The sequence below is a fragment of the Myotis davidii genome, unplaced genomic scaffold (genome assembly GCF_000327345.1).
Source record: "Myotis davidii unplaced genomic scaffold, ASM32734v1 scaffold184, whole genome shotgun sequence".
Taxonomy (NCBI): Eukaryota; Metazoa; Chordata; class Mammalia; order Chiroptera; family Vespertilionidae; genus Myotis; species Myotis davidii.
This window is the reverse complement of record NW_006297021.1, coordinates 1,883,731-1,892,168: the sequence shown is the minus strand read 5'-3', so window position 1 is coordinate 1,892,168 and position 8,438 is coordinate 1,883,731.

Below are 8,438 nucleotides of genomic sequence, written 5' to 3'. Positions count from 1 at the left end.
AGAATGCCAGATTATGCCATTAGTATCAGCTGGTGGGGAAAACAAACATCTTCATGGAATCTGGCATATAAAATGAGTATTTTACAGAAACTAAGTCTTGGATTACATAAGAAACCTAAAAGTTCTCATTAGATGTTAGATATTTTCAGGTTTCATTCTTAGAGACTCATCTATGTTCTGATCTCTCTCTATTCTCTTCACTTTAATCTGATGAATATTAGCGCAGCATGGACCATTACTTGTCTGGAGTAGAAATCGAAGAAGTTGACTAAAACTAAATTGATTTTATTCAATATTTAATTAAATTGGCTGGCTTGGTTGGAGAAAGGAGGAGAGCATTGATTGACATCATTAAACCAAAACTTCGGGAATCTTTGGGTATTATTACCTTTTCCCCAAGTCCCACCTCATCTGCATGATTCCATAACCAGTGACTGCCCCTCTCCCATCATCTTTGTTTCCTTCTCATCCTGCATCAAAAAGGACACGAAAAAGTAAAAGCCACTTCAGAGCCTGCCTCCTAGTAAAAGATCATCTTGAAGGAAGGAGAAAGAGTACTAAGTGGTCTCAAAAAACAAAAAAGGACAGGGAAACCTGGATAATATTTTAATATTTCTCCCTTTCTCTTAACATAGCTCTTACAGAATAATAGAATGAATATTATTTTGTCATTTCAATATTTTTCTGCATTTGTTATCTATACCTATATCTATGTCTATTTCTGTGTCTGCTTCTCTCTATCTGTCATCTATCCATCTAGTGAGAGTTCTTCAGGCAACTCTGGGCTAAGTTTTTTTCCACCCACATAGCCACCGAATATCTAAATTTATTAAAATAAAATTTTTAGATGTTGTAGCAAAGTCTGCAAGTGAGCAAAGATATGTGTCACCACGATTGGAAAAGGAAAGAAACCTAGAAAAGTTACCTCATTATTTGGCCCAATGACACCATTTTTCTCATTGAGCAAAGAAACTAAAGCTGGGGTTGGAAGCCATAAAACTAAACCAGGCTGCCTTCTTCTGAACTCCTTTCTCCAGCTGCCCCACCTTCATGGTCTCTATAAAGCTGGCTGGGCCCTTCAGCCACCTCCTCCACGTCAGCAACCCGCCCTGACTGAGCAAAGGGGTATTCTTCAACTACTCCTCTTTTTAATTTAGTAACTTCTAACTATTTTCTAGTTCTTCAGTGCAGATGGCTTTTAAAATTATCCAGATTTTCTGCTTGTTTTCAACTGGAGGGTAGACCTGGATTATCTTATCATCATCATTTTGTAATTAACTAGAGGCCCAGCACGCGAAATCGAGCATGGTAGCCTGCAGCTGCTCACAGCCCCACCCTCCTGCCTGCCACCCTGCTGCGCTCTCAGCTCCACCCTCCTGCCCACTGCTGTTTGCTGCCCCACTTGCCCGCTGCCCGCCTTGGGATCGGAGCCTGTGGGCTGCGGGGGAGGGACCGAGAGGTGCTCAATGCACCTCATTGTGACCGGTCCTTTGGTTGTCACGGTCGTTTGGTTGTCACGGTCATCACGGACACTGGCTTTTTATGTACACAGATTGTTATAACTGTCCTGCGTTACCATCGCACAAAGGACAATGTAACTAGGTGAAAAGATGCTCCCTACCAAGCACACTCACCCCTTTTCATGAAGTCGTATTGCTCTTAGCCCAAGTCCAACAGCTTTTGCCTAAAGCATTCAACTTAATTTTCTCTTCTGAACCATAACAACAAGTCCTTCCTCAAATGCTTTGGATTAAACTCAAATACTCTCCTGCATACTTCCCTCTGAAACTCTACTTACCATTGGCTTTGTTCTCCTTCCTTGTTCTCTTCCTGTTGTGTTTGTCTAGATTTCATTACCCTGTACTCCCTGAGGACGTAGACTGGGGCCTTTTTGTTCTTCCGAACTGCCCCAATTAGGCGTGGACATTCAACATTTTTGAAGGTGATATTTAGTGAGGAAATGTCTTCTAGTGGATTTTCTGGGGCACATAAGTAATGTTCAGTAGACTATGGCCTACCTCTCCACTATTTAACTATTTTTCCTCACAGAACACATCATTGTTATCTTGTAAGAATAGGCATGTAATACTTTTATTATTAGTGGTGAGGCACCTGGCCCCTTCAAAGAGGTACAGATCAATTTTCAGCTTGGTCATTTTAATCAATATATGAACCTTATAAAGAGAGGTACCCATTGTTACCAAGATTAAACAAAACCCTAAGGGTGTTCAATAGTCTGTCAGGAACAAATGAAATGAAACCAAAGTCACAAATTATGCAGAAACATGCTCTTTATAAAGGAGTGTGATTTTCGGTGTGGGTGTGAGTGTCTGTGTATATATAGCCAAACACATTTTTATAAGCTTTCGACTATTTACTGAATTCTTATACAACTCTAACATGCCTCAGCAAAAATATTTATTGAAATTTCCAAAACATATATTTAAAATACCTTGTAAAGAAGTTATCCTGGGAGAAAATTATAAGCAAATCAAATCATAATAATTGAATGTCTTGGGCTTAGAAGGGTAATATTTGTTCTAGGTGAATAGAGAATTTATTTTTTTCCAATGTTGAACTATATTTTAAGAAATGTAATTATTTTATAAATAACTCAGAATAAAACCACAACAGAGAGAAAAAGAATAAGAAAAATGTACTAGTCCTACCATTATAACAAGCTTACCAAGGTTTTAAATGAATATATATTTATAAAATTGCCTCTGACAATTCACAGGATCTGATTATGTGTCAGAGTGTTCAGACAAAGGATGTGATTACACGGTGCATTGAGCTGTGGCTAGTAAGTAATAACCTTCCCTGGTCATGTTTCTACTTGTTATTGGGAAAGAGGCAGAATATTGAGAACTAGTTTGTATCATAAACAAATCAATTACTGATACAGGACCTAAAATGGCATGACATTTATGTTTCGCCACTGAAGTTTACGAATGGATGATAAATTTTTCTAAAGTGGGTGTTAATATTGATTAGGTCAACCGTGCATATGGTAACAATTTCCTGTCACATATTCCCACTATCTGTGCTGACTAATTCCATAAGCATGTAAAGATGTTTCTTAGGTGGAGGCACAAAAATCATTACTCATGCTTTTACATGCCTAAGACTCTGTATTCAAGTCCTGCAACAGAGTTAAAATAAGTGATCATTTAAATATCAGGGGAAGAATTTGAGTGTGAGGAAAGAGAATTTCAGGAAAGTGTATACTATTAAATTAGAGAAATCATAATGAATCTAATCTACACTAATAAAAGAGAAACATGGTAATTGGCATACGACTGCTACCCTTTTCATTGGCTAATCAGCGAGATATGCAAATTAACTGTCAGTCAAGATGGCGGCTGGCAGCCAGGCAGTTTGAAACTAACATGAGGCTTGCTTGCGTCAGTGACAGAGGAAACCAATGTTCCAGGCCTCCCTTGCAGGCCTCTGAGCCGGCAGTTTGAAACATTTTAACAAATGCCAGCCAGCAGATTCGCAACATTGTAAGCAAAGGCCAGAAACCTACTTTCAGCAGCGGAGGCCTAAGAGCTGGAGCCAAGCCTCAAAGCTAAAGCTGGCCCAGAATAAAAAAAGAAAAAAAAAAAAGGAGCGGTTGGGAGCTTCAGTCTCCCCCAGCCTGAAAACAGCCCTCAGCCCCTCACCCAGACTGACCAGGCCCCCCAGTGGGGACCCCCACCCTGATCCAGGACACCCTTCAGGGCAAACCAGCCAGCCCCACCCATGCACCAGGCCTCTACCCTATATAGTAAAAGGGTAATATGCCTCCCGGCACCAGGATCAGCGTGACAGGGGGCAGCGCCCAAACCCCCTGATCACCCTGCGGCTCTGTGTGTGACAGGGGGCAGGGCCACAACCACCCTATCTGCCCTGCTCTGTTCATGACAGGGGAAGGTGCCCCAACCCCCTGAGCAGCCCTGCTCTGTGCCTGATAGGGGGGAGCTCCCCAACACCCCCTCCCCCACAGGCCCTGCTCTGTGTGTGATGGGGGCAGCACCCCAACCCCCTGACTGGCCCTGCTCTGTGCATGACAGGGTGGCGCCCCAAGTTCCCAATTGGCCCTGCTCTGAGCCTGACCAGGGGCTGCACCTAGGGATTGGGCCTGCCCTCTGCCACCCGGGAACAGGCCTAAGCCAGCAGGTCGTTAGCTCCTGAGGGGTCCCAGACTGCGAGAGGGCACAGGCCCAGCTGAGGGATCCCTCTCCCCCTCAAGTGCACAAATTTTTGTGCACCGGGCCTCTAGTGTAATTATAAAATAATCTAACCTCCTTTAATATTGCATTTCCTGTTAGGTAAACATTTATGTGCTTAGCATAAAAATAAATGCCATAGCGAATTTTACCAAACTCAGTTATAGGTTTTACATTGTAAATGTGTGTGTGTGTGTGTGTGTGTGTGTGTGTATGTCTGCATGTGTTTGTGTTATTTCCAAATGACATAAGGAAAAGAAGATTCAAAAATATATTTATTTATAAATGTGTACATATATCTATACATATATATTTATATGTCCTACAAAGAAAAAAAATACTGCTGTAGCAAGCAGTTAATCCCAGAAATGCAAAGTATTCACAATGGAGAAGATGGTATTAGTAAATGTAAACTGTGTATGTAAAATTATTCAGATTGTTTAAATTTGTTTTTCTCTATGTTTTAGTGTAAGTTTATTAAGTATAGATATTTTATTTACACATGGCAGTGTCATACGTAAAAAATAGTATCCAATAAATACTATTTGATTTTAACTGAAAAATGGAACTACATCCCTGTTTTCTGACATTTGACTAAAATAATTTATGTGATTTTAAGTAAAGATTAATTTTCATTGGGTGCTTTTCAGTGCTCTTGCTACATAGCCAGATTACAGTAGAAGGGTTGGATTACCCCTCTGATCCCATCTCCCTCCCGTCTCTCCACTGGAACTGCATGGAAGATATAGGTACAGTTTAAGGCATCTTACAGCTAGGATTTTTTTTTTTACTTATTTTATTTCTCTGTCTGTTTTCTAATAATCATACAGAGTGGGGCAAAAATAGGTTTACAGTTGTTCATATGGAAAATAATACAATAATCCTATATAATACGAGGATGATATGCAAATCAACCAAATAGCAGAACAACTGGTTGCTATGACATGCACTGACCACCAGGGGGGAGATGCTTAATCCAGGAGCTACCCCTGGTGGTCAGTGCGCTCTCACAGCAGTAGTACTACTCAACCACAAGCCAGGTTGATGCCTGGCGAGCTCAGCGATGGTGGTGGGATCCTCTCCTGCCTCTGCTGTGGGGCTAAGGGTGTCCAACTGTGGCTTAGGCCCACTCCCCATGAGGAGTAGGCTTAAGCCGTCAGTCGGACATCCCCTAAGGGCTTGGCTTCTGGACTGGTAAAGGGCACAGGCTGGGCTGAGGAAGACCCCTCTTTGGAGTGAACATATTTTGTGCACCGGGCCTCTAGTTAATAAATAATACAATAACATTGCCCTAACCGGTTTGGCTCAGTGGATAGAGCATTGGCCTGTGGACTCAAGGGTCCCAGGTTCGATTCCGGTCAAGGGCATGTACCTTGGTTGCGGGCACATACCCAGTAGGGAATGTGCAGGAGGCAGCTGATCGATGTTTCTCTCTCATAGATGTTTCTAGCTTTTTATCCCTCTCCCTTCCTCTCTGTAAAAAATCAATAAAACATATTTAATAAATAAATAAATAAATAATACAATAACAAACTCTGTGTTTCATATACTCCCTACTATAAACCCACTTTTAACCCACACTGTATTTCAGGGGCCTGGCTAGAGGGAGACATTGTTATTTATCTTTATGTATTTATATCTTTATTTTTTACAATTACAGTGCACATGCAATATTTTGTATTAGTTTCAGGTGTGTTATTTTTATTTTAACTATATATTTAAATTTTTACTGATGTATATTTGACATAGGACATTATATTGGTTTCAGTTATACAAATTAATGTTTTCATATTTATGTATATTGAAAATGATCACAACAATAGTGTATTTAACATCACCACCATACATAGTCATGGAATAATTTTTCTTTTGATGAGAACTTTTAAGATTGCTCTTATCTCCGTCCTGCTTTTACTGTCACACACAATACCCGTAGTTTGTCTTTGAAGGTGTTATTAATTTTTTTAATTTCTCTGCTTTGCAGCTCCCTCCATACTGTAGAGGTCATGCAAATATGTAAGGCTCTGTCTATCCATGGATCTATCTCTGGTGTTTCAGATTCTTTAGAGTAGAATATCTACAAATCAAACAACGCTTTTATTTAATCAACAAATAGTGTTGAGCTCCCACTAAATCCCAGTATCTACTCCTCATCCTGGAAACACAGAACTAAACCCGCCAGAGCAAATCCCAAGCCGCAGAGGATTTACATTCCAAAGGGGACAGAGAAAATTAATATTAAAAAATAACTACAACAGTGACTTTAGATGGTGATAAAAGGTATGAAGGAAATAGAGTAGGATAATATGATATAGTGAAGAGAAAGACAGAAAGCCAACAGAGGACCTAGAGCAAAGGTTACAGACAGAGGACATTGTATGTGCAAAACTTCAAAGCATGCACAAGCTCTGTGTGTTCAACATGCACAAGGAGAACAATGCCAACTTTCAGTTAACTCAATAGGATTTGCTTGAGAACCTCTTAAAACCAAGGACATTTGTAGTGTGAGCATTCTAACATTGAATGGTTTAACCTAACCTAACCTTCATATCATATTTTATAATGTATTCATATTTATTTATATTTCAATCTACATATTGACTTTATTAAATATTATATATTCAATAAAATTTTTAAAGGTCAATGCATATTATCTGCCAGATGAATATGTAGCATCTATAATAATAAAAGTGTAATATGCTAATTAGACCAGACAGCCAAATGACCTTTGGACGTCATTCCGATGTCCTTCCAGAGGAAGCTGCTACAGTGGGGGCCGAGGCAGAGGCAGTTAGGGGTGATCAAGCAGGCAGGAGAGTGATTAGTGGTAGGGGTGATCAAGCAGGCAGGGGAGTGATTAGTGATGATCAGGCAGGCGATGAGTGGTTAGGGGCAATCAGGCAGGCAGGTGAGTGGTTAGGGGCTATGAAGCAGGCAGGCAAGCGTTTAGGAGCCAGCAGTCCCAGTTTACAAAAGGGATGTCCGACTGCCGGTTTAGGCCAGAACTGGCAGTCGGACATCCCTTGAGGGGTACCAGATTGTGAGAAGGTGCAGGCTGGGCTGAGGCACCCAGCCGCCCCCCTCCCATGGACACAGATTTCATGCATCGGGTCTCTAGTAAATGTAATAAGACAAATGTTCGGCAGCACACTGTTTTGTAGCATATGAAGTCATCATTGTTTAATGGTTTTACCCAAGGATTATTTAAGGAATAATATTCTTTGTTTCACTTACTGTTTCCTCTTGATGAGATCCTATATTGAGTGAAATTACAGAATGACTTTCTCTAGAAAATATAACCCCAAAAGTTATAGTTCTCTGCCATAAAGGGTATTAACCAGTTTTATACTTTAAACATAGCAAATTCAATCTAACATTCTTTTAACTTTTCATAATGACCCACCTTCTTAAATACTCTTTGAACAAGACTTACCATCTTTCTGGTTAGGTAAGGATCATTAATTAGTCAAATAAAACTGTCAATGCATGTGCATTTTATATTTGTATAGGAAACATGTTTTTAAGTTTTTCATATATTTTAACAGACATATAAATAGTTTTACAATCACCTAGGTGTAATGTAATAGGAAAGGCAAAAAATGAAAATATCCTAATGCTTATTTTTGTTCCCAGTTTTTGTTTTCCTTCCTGCCAAACATTGCTGCATAAATATATGTGTAGGCTTGCCTGTTCCACACTGTATTATGTTGCTTCTAATAATGTAAGACTCCTTTCCAAACAAAGATTATGTTTGTGACATATTTGTATACAAGTGTAGAGTTTTAGAGGGAAAAAAGCCACTTGATTTAAAAAAAATAGTTCTAGTTTATTTGTAATTGCAGGCACATCTTATATAACTACTCTTATTAATGTCATCTTACAAATAAAAATATTTTTCCCATGTGTGTAACAACAGCAGAACATAATACTGTCTCTCCAAACATTTTTTTCCTTGTGAAAAAGTCTAGCATGTACAAATTTGCTTTATTGTGCTTTCCAACAAATGCGGAATGTTTAATATGTCCGTTGTTAGATGATTCAATAATTTTAAGTTGGGTTTTGCATTTTTCTCAAGATCTGTATGCAGAAAAAAAATTGGTGAGATTGGCCCTCAGCCACACCTCAGTACACGTTGATTTTTACAGAATTTTCAAAAATGCCTGACTGCCATCTAAGACCCTCCCCCTGACACAGTACACCAGCAACTTTTGAAAATGTGTTTTGGGG